Raw genomic sequence first — 18,307 nt, 5'->3', positions numbered from 1 at the left:
AATGGAGGGGTTTCAGGCTATGAGGCAGACTAGGGCTGGGTGGGGAGGACTTGCCCGTGAACCTGAGATTACAGCATGCCTCAAACCCATGACTAGCCCTAATCAGGGGCAGTTCAACAGCACCTAATTTATCCAGAATCACTGAGGTTCTCATGAATACTTTTCCTGAAAAGTGAAACTTCAATGGCCAACCACTTTAAAGTGAAATCTTGCTAAAAGGTGGTCCACTGCTCTCTAATGCTTTAAAAAATGTCCTTTTCCCACATAAGTGGTCATTAGGAACATTCCCTAAGGAACTAGATAATAACATGATTGTGTCCCCTTCTTACTGTTTCTCTATCCTTCCCCATGGCTTTTACTTTCCTGTTATCTACATGTCTCTCTCTGGAAAAGACCTACCACCACCCTTCCAGGCAATTTTCTTCTGCAGTGGGTTGAGAAATCAGAGAGTCACTTTCCTTAGAAAAGTGTGCTAAGTAAATGTCAACAGACTTTGAGGCTCTCAGAGGGATAAAACACCTGGTTTAAATGCAGGGGTTTTGAAGTAGCTATTTCTGTGGGTTCGGTTTTCAGTAACTTCCAGTTCCAAAGGGAGATGGGGCTCCAAGACTCACTGCCCCCTGGAATGTTCCTTATGTATATTTATCATCCATCCTCTAAGCAGGAAGGTGTTTCTGTCATTGTTACGCTGCATGCAAGAGCTCCCTGTTTTGCTTTTATTCTGTCTGTTATTCACAGCCCTCCCAGGTGAGCAGCACCAGGGAGCCCCGTGGGGCCTGGAAGCTTTTGTCTCCATGAGGAGCCTCAACAAATGGGATGAGGTATACAGCCTTGTGACACTTCACACTGAGCCAGCATCTTTCTGTCAGGTGTATGGAGTGCTTTATAGACTTCAACCTCCTTCCACAGCACTGAGAAAGCATCTGCGGCCACGTTATGGCACAACCAACTGGGGCCCTGAAAGGAGACTCCACGGAGAAAGCAGAGCAGCACCAGGTGGACCACAGCGCTGCCAGGGCCGTCAGCTGCCAGCTCTCCGAGGCACCCAAGGGGCAGCATCTGCACAGGGCCCCCTGGCTGTGTTCAGAGGTGTGCTGAGCAGCAATGATCTCACTCTGCATTCTTCACCCTGTGGGTTGTGACCCATGACCGGGTCGTGAAATCAGTTCAATGGGTTATAACCAGCATTTTCCTTTAAAAAATAAATAGAACAGAAAATATCCAAATGCATCACACATAGTGAGTGTTATTTTTACAAAAGTTTTGTTTCAGTTTTATATATCTGTATGTAGGCGTGTGCGGTAGTTGGGACATACATTTTTCACTGGAAGTTTGAAATGCAGTGACCTAATGCACATCCATCCTGCAGCTACATCTTCCTAAGATCCATCCCTGCCACCTCCACCCTCAACCGGGAAGCCAAATGGAATCTGTTCAGAGCCCTAAAACTGGCCTCATTTGGAAGGGACAGGAGTTGGGGAAGTCTTCTTGGAGGAAGTTAGGGTTTACCGTGGCACGAGCAGGAATAGAGAGAGGGGGCGGCAGGACAGAAGGAAAGGCATGGGCAGTGTCCTATGGCAAAGAGCGAGAAAAACTAGGGCTAGGAGAGGCCTGTGGGGGACAGCCACAGACATCTGCTTTCTTGGGGAGACACACTGAGGGGTCAAGGCTAGAGGGGTGGGAAAAGAAAGCCCATCTGATTTCAAAGACCCATTTTCTTTCCTTTTTTTAAGATAACGCACTTTTTTTTTTTTAAGATTCTTTTTGATGTGGACCATTTTTTTTTAAGTCTTTATTGAATTTATTACAATATTACTTCTGTTTTATGTTTTGGTTTTTTGTCTGCGAAGCATGTGGGATCTTAGCTCCCTGACCAGGGATCGAACCTGCACCCCTTGCACTGGACTGCCGGGAAGTCCCAAGATCACACACATATTTAATCAAGAAACTAATACTGGAATATTACCCAAATACAAATGCAAGCACATGCTCGATTATCACGTTCCATATTTCAGAGAAGCACTAAGGATTTATGTCATGAGTTTATTTACAAACATAGTTAGTATGTTAAGGTCATGAGTTTGATCCACTTTTCAAAGAAATTGCACCTCTTAAAATGCTGCTCTTGGGACTTCCCTGGTGGTCCAGTGGTTAAGACTCCGTGCTCCCAATGCAGGGGGCATGTGTTCGATCCCTGGTTGGGGAACTAAGATCCCACATGCTGCCTGACACAGCTAAAAAAAAAAAAAAAAAAAAAAAAAAAAAAGCTGCTCTTCATACCTGTTTCGTGGATTAACTAAAACATCCTAATTTCTTAAGTAACTGCTTATTATAAAGGAAGGTGTAGCAAATCAAGATCCAAAGTACAAAGTCATCATAATTAGTAACTGCCACTTGTTTTCCATTGAAAATGGCAAATTCTTCCCTGGGCCTGCCTCACAGTGGTTCCTCCGAACCACAGAGGTCGTGAGCCTCCAGACACTCTGTCCCAACGCATCGCTGCTGGAAGCTCTGCGGAAGGCACAGAGACCAAAGGCAGAAGTGGTGGCGGCACACCAAGTCCTTTCCCACGACCTTGGAAAGACCCGTTTTTAAAGTTACCTTTGGGGGGCGCTCGGAGAGTAGGGCAGGCAAGTGGGTTGTCAGGGGTCTCTCACCAATCCAGTGGATGCAACCTAATAATGCCTGCTTTCCTCTTGTCAATTTAAATTTAACTTTAATTAAAATGAAAAACACAGCTCCTCAGTTACACTAGCCACACATGGCTAGCAGCTATCGTATTGTAGAGCACAGAAGAACATTTCCTTCGGTGCAGAAAGATCTACTGGACAGGGATGTTCTAGAATGAGCAAATGAATAATTCATTCCAGGATCGCCTTCCCTCAGGAATGCAACGTCTTCCATTATTTCTATTATACCTGTAGTTCTAAATGCAAATGCCTCTGGGAGAGTAGTGGAATGGCTTAATCTCTTACCAAAGGGTAACTGGTGGATATCAAGGGCCTGACAAAAGCCAGAGTCTAAGAAACCATCAGTGGTAGAGTATGTGTGAAGCATGAGGGTGACCGGACGTCGGAATATAAGACACTGCCCTCAACTGAATGCGCTGTCGGAGGATACTGATGGAGGATTAAGCTCTTCCGTCTGCGGATGTGAAAACCCTTGAGACCTGTGAGGAAAGGAAGTGACCCACAGTTATTATTCATCCTCAAGTGAGAAGACTGATTTTATTCCCCAACAGTCCTCAGCAAGGGGGCTATTAATACACAAGAAATAAGTGCTTCTCTGTCTCTAAGGAGGGAGGAAGTAGTGGACGCAGGCCTTCCCAGAGGTGGATGCTTGTGAACTTGGCCCTCTCCTGCCTTCTACACTCACTCTACGACTAGACCCATGGCTTTACCTACCTCCTTCACTGTGATGACTCCCTGAAAAACACCAAAGGCTCAGGCCTAGAGATCCAAATACTAACTTGGTGTTTCCACCAGAAGCCTCCACTCAATAATCCCGAGGAGAATTATAACAATCTCTGGCCCACTCCCCACCCCCCCTTCCTGTATTCTCAATCCTGGCTCATCCTCTACCTACTCAAGCCGCCATTCAGGTTAGCACCCTGTGAGTCACCCTACACTCCTCCCCTCCCTCCTTGCTCCCCACCCAAGGTCATCATCTTGGCCACCTCTCCACTCTGCCCTGAATCTGCACAGCTCAATCCTCTCCAGCCCTCACTATCGCAGGGGCCACCCACTGACCTTCCTGCAGCCTGTCATGGCCATCTCCAGCGCAGGGGTTCTTAACCAACGTAAGCAACAGAATGACTTGGGAAGGTGTTTAAAATCTAGATTCTGACTCAGTACATCTGGCCAGGTTGAGAATGTATATTTTGCAAAAGTGCCCCAGGTGATTCTGATGTGTGCCCTTCATTAAGAACTACTGCCTCCTCCTCGTCATTGATAAAAACAAAAACAACAATTAACATTTTTTGTGCACTTACATGTACTTCCTTGTGTAATCTTCATGACAGTCTTGTGAGGTAAGAGCTATCATCTACTCCCATTTTACAGTTGTTGAACTGAGGCACAAAAGTCCCATGGCTAGGAAGGGGGAGGACCAAAACATGACCCATCACTCCTAACCATTCTGCTCTCCACATACCGTATAGACTTGACATGTGGCTCCCTCCTTAACACTCTTTAAAGGCAGTTCCAGAAAAAGATGGCAACTTGGGGACACACTCATGACTTCCCTCTCTACCCAACCTCCCACCAACAGCTTCTTAACTCTAAAATACCTATCTTGATCAGGGTGGTAGTTCCACAGTGTACACATATATAAAAACTCACTGAAATGTACGCTTAGGATTTGTGACTTTACGGTATGTTCATGACTCCTCAGTAAAAAAGACCCTGAAAAAGTCACTTAAATAAGAAAAAGCCTAGCAAATGTGAAATAGGGAAAAACTTACATGCACAGAAGAAACTAGGAAGAAGCCATCATAATGCTGCCAATTATGAAGAATTCTCTAGAAGAAACACATTTAAGAACAGATTAAGAAAAGATCCCCAGGGACTTTCCTGGTGGTCCAGCGGTTAAGACTCCACGCTCCCAATACAGGGGGCCCGTGTTTGATCCCTGGTCAGGAAACTAGATCCCGCAGGCATGCTGCAACTAAGAGCCTGCAGGCTGCAACTAAAGATTCTGTACGCCACAATGAAGATCCTGCATGCCACAACTAAGACCCTGGGCAGCCAAATAAAATAAATATTGAAAAAGAAAAGAAAAGAAAAGAAAAGAGCCTCAGAGCTAACCTACAGAAAATCATTAGAGGAGAGCAGGCTCGGAGAGGGCACTGAGGGCACTGGCTAGAGACAAGATTCCCTGCAAGATGGAGAATAAAACCCCAGTATAGGCTGGCTTGGCTACAGTGGGGAGCATATGGCTGGGTGCTGTAGCAGCCACAGCAGCAAGGACACAGGGGCTCTGAGGGTCCACAGGACTGTCTTCGGGCCAGAGACTGGGCGATGCCCCAAGTCAATGGCAGTGAGGGGCTTCTTCCTAAAGAGGCCCCATGTGATTTCTGTATCAAGAAGAAAGTCCAGGCTCACCAAACCCAGCTCCTGGTATATTTGGTGCTTATGAATACAAAGGGTCCCAATGGGGTCACCCATGTTTCCAGCTCCCACTGTGCAGTCCAAAGGAGCAGGGCTTACAATGATTTTGCAGTCCATCCTGAAAGAACAAAGAAAATTCTGAGGAAAAAAAGTGTGAAGTACACCTTACCCTAGCACCTATTAGATATATTTAAAGAAAATGTGATCAGAACAGTGCTGGTGCAGGAGCAGACAATTCAATGGAACACACCAGAGAATTCTAAAGCAGACTCAGGTATATACATGGAAATATACTGTAAGACACAGGTGGTATTTCAGATCACAAGAGCAAGGATAGATGTTTTAATTATTAGTGACTTAGGGGGAAAAAAGTTAAATCTTTAACTCACAATTCACCAAAATATGACAAATTCCATCCAGATTTAAATGTAAAGCCTGCGAGGTGGGCCGCAACCTGGGCTCGCAGGGGCGCGCAGGGCAGCACAGGCCGCTGATGGAAGCTGGGCCCGAGTGGGAGCCGGGAGGGGCCAGGCAGGCAGGGTGGGTGGCGCAGGGCCCTGCCCTGCCCTCCCCCTGGATGTGGCATGCTGCCCTGGACCCCCCGGCAGTGGGGCGCAGGTGAAGAGCAGGTGCCCGAGGCACAAGGCCCCTTGGCGGGCAGCGACCCTGGCCAGGCCTGGGACTCTGGAGAGGAAGCCCTGGGGGAGCCAAGAACACCCCACAGGACAGTCTTCAGCCCTGGTCCCGAAGGCCTTCCTGGATCGGAAAGAGCAGCTGCTGCCTTGGCCGCCCCCAGGCCTGGCTGCCAAGCGGTCCCCAGGAACCCCAGTTCCCCTCTCCCCACAGACGACCTGGGAGGTGGCCCCGTCAAAGATGACCCTGCTGGCATCCTGGGACCCAAACTATGAGGCTCAAGCGGACCTCGGCTGGTGTGGGGACCCAGCTGTGGGTCAGGCACCTCCTTCTCAGGCCGGACCTCATGCCACCCCTGATTCTGGCCTCTGTACAAGGCAGCCTCAGGCAGAGGCCTCAGGTCCAGTCTAACAGGACATCAGAGTGGAGAGCAGGCACCCAGGGATGCAGGGCTCCCAGTGATATGCTGTGAAGGCGTCTTTCTTTCTGACCCTCTGCTGCCCTGTGGGTAGCATGTTCCCCTGTACCTGTCTCAGGGCCCTCAGCAGGTGATGGACTCTCTGAAACTGCTGCTCCCACCCCCAATAATGTCCCCCTGGGTCCTCCCCATCCCATCCTCTGGCTGCTCCACTGCCTGGCTCAGTGGGCCTGAGCCGATCGCCCTCACTGGCCTCCTGCAGATGAGCCAGGGGGAGCCAAGACCCAGCTCCCCAGGGGCTCCCACGCCCCCTGCTGGCCCCCCAGACCCTGCCTTTGACCACCCAGGTGCCAGTGGTGGCCAGAGCTGTTCTCACTGCACAGACCCATCTCTCCCACGGGCCCCAGACAACCAAGGTCCATAGCCTCTCCGGGGGCACAGTGGGCCTCCTACTTCCCCAGGCAGGTTCTGTTGACAATAAAACAGTGTTGGTTTGCAAAAAAAAGTTAAAAAAAAAAAAAAAAATCTAAAAAAACAGATGAAACAAAGTATTAAGAGAGAATTTATTTAAATCTATAATTCTGTAGCAGAGAAAGCCTCTCCGAGCTTGACACAAAGACAGAAGCCAGGCCAGGCCTAGAGATTCAAATACCAAAGAGTTCTCTCTACCAGGAGACTCCAACAACAATCCCTAGAGGAATTATGACAATCTCTGCCCCTGACCCCCAACCCCTTTCTTCCTGTATTCCCGATTCCGGTTCACCCTCCACCTGCTCACTCTGCTGTACAGGTCAGCACCCTGTGAGTCACCCCAGACTCCTCTCCCTCCTTCTTCACTCCCCCACTCAAGATCACCACATCTTGGTCACCTCTACTCTGTCTTGAACTGCACAGCTCCATCCTCTCCAGCCTGGTCCTAACTGTGGGCCTCGTCTTGCCACCTTGGTACCAGTGCAGGGGCCACCAATGGGCCTCCCTGCTCCCAGTCATGGCCATTCCAGCCCAGTGGTTTGGAAAGCCTAGACAGACCACCTCGATTGCATGGACATTTCAGTTTTACAAATGCTTAAATACTGAACAAAACTAAATGGCAAATGACAATCTAGGATAAAATATTTGTAATATAAAAAAGACAAAGAGTTAATAGACTGAATATTCATCAAGTACCCTTATCAATCAGTAAGACAAAAAGAATAAACCACACTAAATAATAATAATAGAATACTGCACAAATAAAATGAAAAAAAAAAGACTATTCCAATTGAAAACTAAGTACATAATCAAACAATTTGTCAAGGGAATTACCAATGACTAATTGGCCTATAAAAAAATAAAAGTCCAAGTGATAAAATAATAATAATAAAGAAAAATAAAGCAGTAACAATGAAACACTATTTTGCTTATCAAATTTGCAATTAAAAATAATAATAATAATACCTAGTGTTGGGAAGGATGTAGTGAAAGAGACACTTTCATAGGACTGGAGAGCCTAAGTTGATATATCCTTTCTGAAAGGCAATTGGGCAATATGTACCAAAACCGCTGCAAGTGCGCATACTCTTTGATCTAACAATTCTACTTAAAGACTATAACCTAAGCATAAAAATAGGATGTGCACAGAGTCGGTATTATATATCGGCCACCACTGTCAGTAACCTAAAGGGGCAATAACAAGGGATTAGTTAAATCATGGTAGGTACACAGTGAAATACAAGAGATCTTTAGTTTACTGACAAGGAAAACTGTCCACAACTTATCGCTAAGTATAAAAAGCAAGACAAAGAACAGTATGTACCACATGAGCATATGAACCCATTTATGTAATGAAATGTGTGTGTTTATACCCATATATGTGCACAGAAAAAAGATCTTAAAGGATGTAACCAAAATAGTAACAATGTATATCTCTGACAAGTGTTAATTAATATGATTCATTTTCTTCTTTATTCTTCTTTGTGTTTCCTACTTCTTTTACAAGAAACATGCCAGTGTGATACAGACCTCTCTCCCTTCCATCACCTGGTCCAGAATTCCCATTTGGCTCTGAGGGTCCACATCCCTTATATGTAATATACAGTTGGCCCTCCTTACCTGTGAATTCAACAAGCTAAGGGCTGAAAATATTCGAGAAAAAAAAATTCCATAAAGTTCCAAAAAGCAAAACTTGAAATTGCCCCCTCGCTAGCAACTACTTACATAGCATTTACACTGTATTTACAACTATTTAAATAGCATTTACATTGTATTAGTTATTATAAGTACTCTAGAGATGATTTAAAGTATACTGGAATTCCCTGGCGGTCCAGTGGTTAGGACTCTGTGCTTTCACTGCCATGGCCCAGGTTCAGTCCCTGGTTGGAGAACTAAGATCCTGCAAGCCTCGTAGCGTGGCCAAAAAAAAAAACCCGGTATATGGGAGGATGTGCATAACTTATATGCAAATACTACACCATTCTATACGGGAGACTTGAACATCCATGAATTTTGGTATCTCCAGGGGCGAGGGGGGCGAAGATCCTGGAACCAATCCCCAGATATGGGGGGACAGTTATATTTCTGTGCTACTATAACTTTTCAAACTTAATCTTGTCTCCTCAATTCTCTTGACTGTGGGTATGGTCTGTGTCTTACATTTCTTTTGTGTTCTTCTCAGTGCCTAGTACATAGCAAGTTTCCAGCAAATGGCCCAAGAATGAGTATGTCACTTCTGTGCCGGTGCCTCTTGGGCTGCCCCAGCATGGGCCGACTGGCTCCACAGGTGTCGCATCCAAGCCTGGTTCCAGGCCAGGCTCGAGGCTGTGTGTTGTGAGCCACCTGTCAGTCTGGTCCTGTGAAGATGCCTATTGTTGCTGCTAATTACTGCTGAGTGATGGGGCTGTTTGTTTAAAGCACAGCTTACTACTCCCACACTCAGAGGCGAAGCCAATCCTACGGCATCCTATAATTAATAAATTTTTCCTCTGGTGAAAAGTTGGCTTTGATCCAACAGATCCCTTCCCACTTCTTCCGCCATCCTCACCCCATTTACAACTTCCCATCTGTTGGAGACCTCCTATGGAGAAGTATCCACTTCATCCAAACTACGGGCCTAGTCAGAACAGCCCTGTGTCCCTGGTGTCCCAAAACTGGCTCACCAGCTCCTTCTTGTCCTCCTGGATGAGAAAGTTTGCTCTCATGTCTAAGCAAATCTACTACCCAAGCAGCCCAGACTGTAGGCCCAGAGGCTGAAAGAGTCCTAAGAGACCACTGCAGGAGTGACCGGAGGATTTTTTCGTGTAAACTCAACAAGTAAATTTTCATGGTTGTCCATAATCTCTGCCCTCAGTACTCATTTCAGTTAAACCCTCTGAAGAAAAAAATACAAAAGCCACTGGAAATGTCAGAATCAAAGAGAAGGGCCAGTTGACTGCTTTTTCTTTTTTTTCTCTTTGTACAGATATAAACAACCCCTGGTGCTTCCAAGGTTCTGGAAGAAGCAGAGAGGGGAGAGAAGTCCTGGAGCACTTGCCACGAGCACTTGTGAGAGGCCAAGCTTAGACTGCTACCATGGGAACCTTGAACTAGTGCTTTACAGCCCTGTGCCTCAGCTCCTCATTTGTAAATGGGATGATCATAGTGGAACTTGCCTCGCAGACTTGTTGTGAGGATTAAATGAGTTAATGGGTGTAAATCACGTAAAACAGTGGCAAGCTACAGGTGAATAAATCGTAAGTGTTTGCCCCTGTTCACAACAACAGAGAGTGTCATGGCGACAGCCACATGCTGGGCACTGCCTGCCCTCCTGTAGCCCAGGGTTTCTCAGCTCAACACTACTGACATTTTGGGCTGGATAACTCTTTGCTGTGAGCAGCTGTCCTGGGCATTCACTGTAGGACGTTTAGCAGCATCCTTGGCCTCTCTCTATCCACTAGGTGCCAGCAGCACACCCCACCGAACCCCCTCACCAAGCTGTGATGACCAAAAACATCCCCAAACATGGCTAAATATCCCATGCTGGTGCGGATGGGGGCAAAATCACCCCTGTTTGAGAACCGCTGACACAGCGATAAGTTGCGGACGGTTTTGTCTGTAAACTAATGGATCTCTTGTATTGCACTGTGTACCTACCATGATTTAACTAATCCCTTGTTATTGCCTCTTTAGGTTACTGACAGTGCTGGCCAATATATAATTCCGACTCTGCACATCCTTATTTTTATCCTTAGGTTATAGTCTTTAAGTAGAATTGTTAGATCAAGTTGATTCCATTTTCTCCACTGCCATGGAGAAGCCATGCCACATACTCTGACCTCCCACTTCTGTGCAGGTCCGGGGTAGATCCAGGCCTAGAAGCCCCACATTGATGTCCCTTGCAGTTAGATGTAGGAGCTTCAGGTGGGGAAGTAAAGAGTAGCCAACTGTTTCTCTAGGTGGCTGCCATTTTCTCTTCTTGCAGATAGAATAGGAAACTGGAATCTGGGCAGTCTCCTAGCTGTTAAGTACCCTTGCCCTTGAGAGACCAACACGGTACAGAGAGAAAAGGAGTCCAGGGGCTGAATTCTCTGGCAGCTTGTGGCTGTGGCCTTAGTAATAGGGCATAAGCATGGTTACCAAGACTCCTGGGAGCGCAGTCCAGCCCAGAGAGGAGAAGGCTAGATAGGATTCAGAGCTGAAGCCCCGGCCACCGCAAAGAAAACATCCTTACCTAGTGAGGTCTCTGGGCACAAGAGGTGTGGCCCTTCTCTTCTCAGGAAACAAGTGGGCTCTGTACTTGATTATGAAAAGAAGCACACTGCTCTCTTCATAAAATAAACTCCTAATCATTTAGCACTATTGAAGTTTAACATGCATTTATTTTGACCCAGCAGCTGCACTGCTACAAATGTATTCTATGGATATCTCAGCACAGGTACACAGCATATACACAGGGACTGTGGTGTCCTAATTTAAAGTTTAGGCTTGGGACCTGATGCCTGATTCAAATTCCAGACCTAGTACTACCACATGTGTGACCATGGGAAAGTTATTGACCTCTTTGTGGCTTAGTCCCTTTATTTGTGAGGCAGGGGCAATAACAGGGCCTATATCTCATTGGGCTGTTACAAGGGTTATGTGACTTACCATATACTAAGAACTATGTCTGTGATCAATAAATGCTAGCTATTATTATGTTCACTGTGCCCTTAATAAAAATCTGGAAATTTAGGCCAATCAACTGGTTAAACACATGTGGTACATCCATTCTATGGAATACTGGGCATCACTGAAAGAAATAAAGTTAAACTATATCTACTTAAATAATAGAATTTATTTAACAATAAAGGTCAAATTGTTAAATAAAGAATCAAAAGAGTTGCAGATAAGTACCTGTAGTTTGAGATTATCTGTATATAAAAAGAGCTACACAGAAATAGATACATGTCTTTATCTGCATAGGAAATTTCTAGAACACTCAAGAAGCTGTTAGCAGTAATTATGCCTAGGGAATGGGAATGGATGACTGGAGAACTTTTGCTTTCTCCTTCAGTACTGTTAGAATTTCCTACTATGAGCCTGTATTTTTTAAAAAATAATATTGTTTTTTAAAAAGAATAAATCTATATCTACTTCTATGGAAACATTTTCAAGATATATTGTGAAATCTTTTTCACAAGTGGCAAAATATGAATGGTACAAGCAACAGGAAGAAATCTCAGTTCACAAATTCAGGTGAGCAAGAAACCAAACTTTAGTTTCTATAACTCAACTCAATGTTTATGGTGAGTTTCCATCCTGCCAACAGGCAACTTAATGCTAGGTGTGTCTGAACCCTGAGAAGTGCCAGACATGGGACACAGGAAGGGGCTGTGAAGGTGGCTGAGGCCAGGTCTAGCAGCCTCTGCTGCTCTGTGCCACTGTGGGCAGCGAGGAATCTAGGACCAGGCTGCCTGCATCCCTACAGCTTGGTCCCACCATGCGGCCACCGCTCTCTGGGATCTTACTCCTGCCTGCCCAGGTGAGCTGCTTGAAGGCAGGGTGGGACTCCAGAGACCACAGATCTTTCTCCCCTGTGTCTCCTGCCCCCAACCAGTCTGGGGGAGGGGAAGGCTGCAAAGAGTTGGGGGTCTTGCCACTTCAGGTGAAATCCTTCTTCCATCTTGTTTCTAGTCAAAGTATTCAGACTGTGCAAGAGGATCCTTCTCCTTCGATGAGCTATTCTGCAAATCCTGAAGTTTCCCTAAGTGTGTAAGCTTTTGATACACAAAAGCCAGAGACACCTGAAGGTTGATTCCATATTCTAATCTGGAGAGCTGGTTCAAGACAAAATAAGCTCCATGAATGTGAGAGTGGAAAAGGGGGAAATCCAAGGAGGAAAAAAAGAGATAATTTTTCAAACATTATGCAAGCCATACACATGTGTAAAAGCAGAGCAAAAAGTCTGAACATTTCCACCAAATAGTTAACCAACCAGTACCTACCAGTAGTGTAAGCTTTAAGACAGGGGAAGGGGTGGAAGAGGAGCTTTACCTTTTTATTCTATGTATTTCTGAACTGCTTGGATTTTTTAATGATGAAGCTATATTCAGTACTGCTTATATAATCTATTATTTTAAATAGATAAATACCCATACATTGTTTGCCTCCAGGCTGGAGACGGAAGGTGATGAAGGTCACACCAGTCTGGCCCGCTGGTGGGCAGAACCTTGGGAAGCTATCTGCATAAGCGGTTGGGAGACCTGTTGGGAAATAACTCTTTCTAAAGGAAGAAGGAAATAGGTACAGTGAGCTGACCCAGAGACAAAAGCTTTGCTCTGTGGAAAGGAGGAGGTAATTCTGAGCCAGGGTGGTAACTGTGATTTAGACATACCTGTGGAGCCAAAGCCAATGGCTCTATAAGGCAATGGGGGCACCAGAAGCCCCATAGCCCTGCTCTGATAGTGGAGCTGGCTGACCTCATGCCAAAATGTCAGTGACTCCTAGCAGGGGCGGGGTGCCTGATGGGTGTGGTAATGTCCAGCAGAACTGATAGCTCCATGGGGTGTGGCAGGGGCAAAGTGAGGTTGCAGAGCTGGAGGAGGGGAAAAGATACCTAGGGGTGGGGGTAGGAGGTAGGGGGTTAAACTGCCTAACCTTATCCACCAGCACATGGGAGACACACACCCTGGGGATGCCCAAAATGCTCATGGGGTGAGCGAGTGGGAACTAGGCAGGACCTGGGATCCTGCACTGGCAGGTAGGAGCAAGAGTCAGAGACACACTGGGATGGGCTCTAATGATGTGATAAATGCACACGAGTCCAGCTGTCTGCACAGGTGGGCAGCACAGAAGACGGAGCCACAAAGTCTATGTGGGAGAGGTCAGGGAAGGTCTCCTGAGTCAGTTGACACTGGTAACTCAGAGAGGGTGGGAAGGGTGGAAGACATGAGGAACTGTGTATGCAAAGGCCAGGAACTGTGAGGGAGTGAGCCGGGATTTGGGGGAACTGAAAGCAACTCGGGCTGAATACAGGGGAATAGCAGATGAAGCCACAAAGGTTGTGTTCCATGGTAAGGAATTTGGACTTTATACTACAGGCAATGGTGAAGCTCAAAAGGGCGTTTTAAACAGGGAAATGAGATGATCAAATTACCAGGAAAGCTTTCTCACCACCACACTCCCGCCACTTCTAGCTAACTCCCACCCAGTTGTGCAGTCTGAGTGTTGCTTCCTTTAGGAAGTGTTCCCTGGCCACCCCTTGGACTTACCTAACCCTCAGTTAAGGCTTCTAGGGGTTCCCAAGCACCCCCCCGTTTACTCTATCACACTGTGTCATGATTCCCTGTGTCCTGTATTTTTTTTCTCTCTCATACACTGTGAGTGCTGGAGGCCAGGGACTGTTGTCTGTTGTGTTCCGTGTTGAACCCCCAGCACCCTGCACAGTGCCGGGCATAGTAAGCACACAATATGTATTTACTTAATGCAAAAAAATCCAAAAACCTGTGAGAAGGTATCTTGAGATTTCCAGCCTGAGCTGTAAAGTATAGGTTGGAAAGGGAGGACAGGGGACCAGGGAGAGGGTTCTTGCAATAGTTTGAGTGAGAAATGATGAGGGCCTGGTCCTAGGCAGTGGTGGCGGAACTGGAGAGCAGGGAGTGACTGGGAAAATATTTAGGCGGCAGAACTGATAGGCCTGGGTGATTAGATGATGGAAGTAAGGGGGCCAGATAAGGGGAGTTCCTGGGCTTCAGGCTTAACTAGTTAGGTGGATGAAGGATGAACCAAGACTGGCTATGTGTGGGGGAAGATGACACAATCAGGCATACAGGTGGAGAGGTACCAGGGGCAGCTTAAATCATAGAACTTGAGCCCAGGACAGATATCTGGACTAAAGATAGAGATTTGGAAGCTGTCAGCCTGCGGGTGATGGTTAAAGACCAGGGAGGGGATAAGATCACCCAAGGAGTGAAGGAGCAGGTGAAACAAGGAGGACATCCACCTATAAGAAGTGGGCTGAGGAGGAGCTTTGGAGAGAAAAGGAGACATGAGAGAGGAAGAGAGAAAAGAGAGCAGTAGCACAGTTGCTGGGGGAAAAGGAGCTTCAAGAACTAGCGAACAGGGTCCAACAGTGTGGAGAAGCTGAGAACGCACCCAGGCCCCTCCTTACAGTTGAGAAAACTGAGGCACAGGTAGGCTGACTGAGGTGTTCGATCCCACAAGCTATCATTGCCCATGATCACATAGATCAGTTATGATCTCTGGACTCCTGGGGGGGGTCCCAAAGACCCTTCCAGGGTGGTCAGAGAAGTAAAGACTATTTTTATAATAATACCAAGACTTTCTGTAGTATTCACTTTGTTAACATTTGCACTAATACAAAAGCAACAGTAGATAAAACTGCTGGGGCCTTAACGCAAATCAACGAAGTCATATTCTTCACCCCCAAGCACTTATGTTTTAACAAAAAGGCCAACTTCACATAAGAATGTCTATAATGGAGCAATAATCATTAATTTTATTAAAACATGACCCTTGAGGGCATATCTTGTTACTAGCCTTGCACAAAGCACTTCTGCTGCATACTGAAGTACTGGATGCATTTACGTTATTGCTTGCATTGGGAGCTAAACTACCTGCTTTTTTTTGTGGAACACCATTTTTATTAGAAAGAGCAATTGACAAACTATGATAATTCAGACTTGGGTATTTAGCAGACATGTTCCTGCAAATGAATGAAAGTGAACTTGTCAAATCAAGAAAAACTGATAGTAATTTTTGCTAACGATAAAATTTGAGCTGTCAAGTGAAAATCAGGATGAGCTTGACAGCTTCCCAATACCTAGACTTGGTGATGAAATCAGTGATAATATTAACAAATGTGGTATTATGAACTGAACTGTGTCTACATTTGGAAGATCTGCATAAATCACTGAGCCATTATTTTCCAATGACCAATGCATGATGCTACAAAATCAGTCATGAATAAAAGACCCATTCAAAGTGCAAGACAAACCAATGGAATTTAACATAGCTGAATATGAGAAATTCATTGATATGGTTTCAGATCTCACATTGCAACTAACCTTTCAGAAACTGCCATCTGTCCAGTTTTGGTGACATATTAAAGAAGATATCCACAATTATCTGAAAAGGCTATTAAAGTACTCCTACTGAGCTGGCGAGCCACAACTAAAGGAGACCTGGAGCCGGAATTAAGGAGCCCTGGAGCTGCAACTAAGGGGCCTACATGCTGCAACTAAGGAGCTGGTGAGCCGCAACTAAGGAGCCCACAAGCCACAACTAAGGGGCCCGCCGGTCGCAACTAAGACCTGGTGCAACCAAATAAATAATAAAATAAAATAAATTTTTAAAAATAAATAAATAAAATACTCCTACTTTTTCCAACTACAAATCTGTATGAAGCCGAATTTTATTTATCTACTCCAGCCAAAGCAAGATATCACAACAGACTGAATACAGAAGCAGGTATGAGGAACTTCCCTGGTGGTGCAGTGGTTAAGACTCCACCTGCCAATGCAGGGGACACGGGATTGAGCCCTGGTCTGGGAAGATTCCACTTGCCGCGGAGCAACTAAGCCCATGAGCCACAACTACTGAGCCTGCACTCTAGAGCCCAAGAGCTACAACTACTGAGTCCGTGTGTCACAACTACTGAAGCTTGCACGCCTAGAGCCCATGCTCTGCAACAAGAGAAGACACCGCAATGAGAAGCCCATGCACCGTGACGAAGAGCAGCCCCCGTTTGCCACAATTAGAGAATGCCCGAGTGCAGCAATGAAGACTCAATGTAGCCAAAAATAAATAAATAAATAAATTTATTTAAAAAAAAAAAAAAAAAAAAAGAATCTGCCCGCCAATGCAGGGGACATGGGTTCAAGCCCTGGTCTGGGACAATCCCACGTGTCGCGGAGCAACTAAGCCCATGTGCCATGACTACTAAGCCTGCACTCTAGAGCCCGCGAGCCACAACTACTGAGCCTGCACGCCACAACTACTGAAGCCCACATGCCTAGAGCCTGTGCTCCGCAACAAGAGAAGCCACCGCAATGAGAAGCCCACGCGCTGCAACAAAGAGTAGCCCCCGCTCGCTGCAATGAGAGAAAGCCCACGCGCAGCAACGAAGAGCCAACATGCCAAAAAATTTTTTAAATTAAAAAAAAAAAAAAGAAGCAGGTACGAGGATCCAACTGTCTTCTATTAAGCCAGTCATAAAAGAGAGTTGCAAAACTATGAAACAATATAGCTACGCTAATTTTTTTCTTTTAGAAAATATATTTTTTATAAAAAGTATATAAAAGATTTATTACTATTATTTTAAAATAGTTAACAACTAATTTTAAAGCCTCAGTTTCTAATACTTTTTTCCATATTTGTACTATGGTAAATATCTATAGCTACAATCCACATAAATAAAAGTTTCTGAAGTCCTCAATAATTTTTAAGAGCATAAAAAGGGTCCCAAAACCAAAACGCTTGAGAACTGCTGATATAGACCACCCATTCCTGACTCCCAGTTCTTGGGGCTTGTTTCCAGCACACCTACCCCTCCCATTCACTTCTCCACAGAATAAGAATTATAAAACCTAAAAATAAAATCAAAAACAAAACTTAGCTGAAGAAGAGATAAGAGAGCAGAAGAGATAAAGAGAGCAGGCACAGTGAGCTAAAGAGAGAATAAGATCCTTTCCTTCCCTTCAACATAATATTCCTTTAAGGGCCACAGCCTGGTACGCAGCCCTGCCAGGCTAGGCTGAGTTCATCCACAACCCCTCCCTACTGCCACCTGCGGGAGAAGAAAGACTGGGGGCAGAGGGCTGAGTGGGAATTCAGGTGTCTTATCTCCTTCACATTCAGTACCTGATTTGATACAACCAATGAAGTAAGACAGGTGGGGCCACTTTTTTCTTAGTCACGATTTACAGGGGAGGAAACAGAGGTTTGTACCTTGACTAATACCAGTAAATAAAACACAGGCTGGGAGCTGCAGCCTCAGCGTTGCAACCCGGGTTTCCTTCCACGGGGCATTCACTCTAAGATGCCTCTCTTCCCCGCTCAAGCCCAGAGGTCCACCATTAAAGATGCATTATTTTACTTGTAAGTAAGATCTTACGTTTGTAAGCCACATAAAATTATTTTTTTAATCCTTTGTCCATTCTTTTGGGTAACTGGTCTTTTTATAAGAGAAAATGACCCTTTGTATTACTTTTCAATTACAAAACTAGTTTAAAACTGATTAAAAAGTAAAACAATGAAATAGAAGACAAAAAAACAATAGAGATGATAACATAAAAGCTGGTTATTAGAAAAAGAAAATAGACCTCTAACAAAACTAAAAGGCATGAGGGACCTCCCTGGCAGTGCAGTGGTTAGGACTCCACGCTTCCACTTCAGGGGGCACAGGTTTGATCCCTGGTTGGGGAGCTAAGATCCCACCTGCCGCACGGTGCAGCCAAAAACAAAAAGGCATAAAGCATTAAATACATGATACTGGGAATGAAGAAGGGAAGATTAAATACAGTGGAGATATGAAAACAAGAGAAGACTGAAAATTCTATGCTAATAGTTTTAAACTTTGACTTTTTAAAAATTTTTTTGAGAAAAAATTTTAAATTACCAAAACTGACTGGAGGAGAAGTAAGTTCTAGTAATACATATAGTAAGAGTAATAGAAGTAATATTCTGAAGGTATCCT

General features: G+C 45.3%; 1 long non-coding RNA gene and 1 pseudogene across 3 annotated transcripts in view; one reads left to right on the top strand and one right to left on the bottom strand.

Annotated features, from left to right (window-relative positions):
• Window positions 1–1,220: 1,220 nt before the first annotated feature.
• LOC309611670 overlaps window positions 1,221–18,307 on the bottom strand; it is an 85,816-nt gene continuing 68,729 nt past the window's right edge. The window contains exons 6-8 of one of the 2 annotated variants that reach the window (XR_014234649.1): window positions 5,103–5,226; window positions 4,463–4,519; window positions 1,221–3,169 (exon numbers count right to left, since the gene is read on the bottom strand). This is a non-coding gene — a long non-coding RNA (uncharacterized lncRNA). The remainder of the gene's footprint in view (window positions 3,170–4,462; window positions 4,520–5,102; window positions 5,227–18,307) is intronic. The other variant, XR_014234650.1, reaches the window with a different exon arrangement.
• Window positions 5,236–11,800, top strand: LOC309611654 (histone deacetylase complex subunit SAP25 pseudogene; annotated as a pseudogene). Its single transcript has one exon. The product of its transcript is annotated as a histone deacetylase complex subunit SAP25 pseudogene (transcript).

Source organism: Balaenoptera borealis (assembly GCF_965194805.1).
Source record: "Balaenoptera borealis genome assembly, chromosome: 15".
In the NCBI taxonomy this organism is placed as follows: domain Eukaryota; kingdom Metazoa; phylum Chordata; class Mammalia; order Artiodactyla; family Balaenopteridae; genus Balaenoptera; species Balaenoptera borealis.
This window is presented reverse-complemented; position numbering and strand designations above follow the sequence as displayed.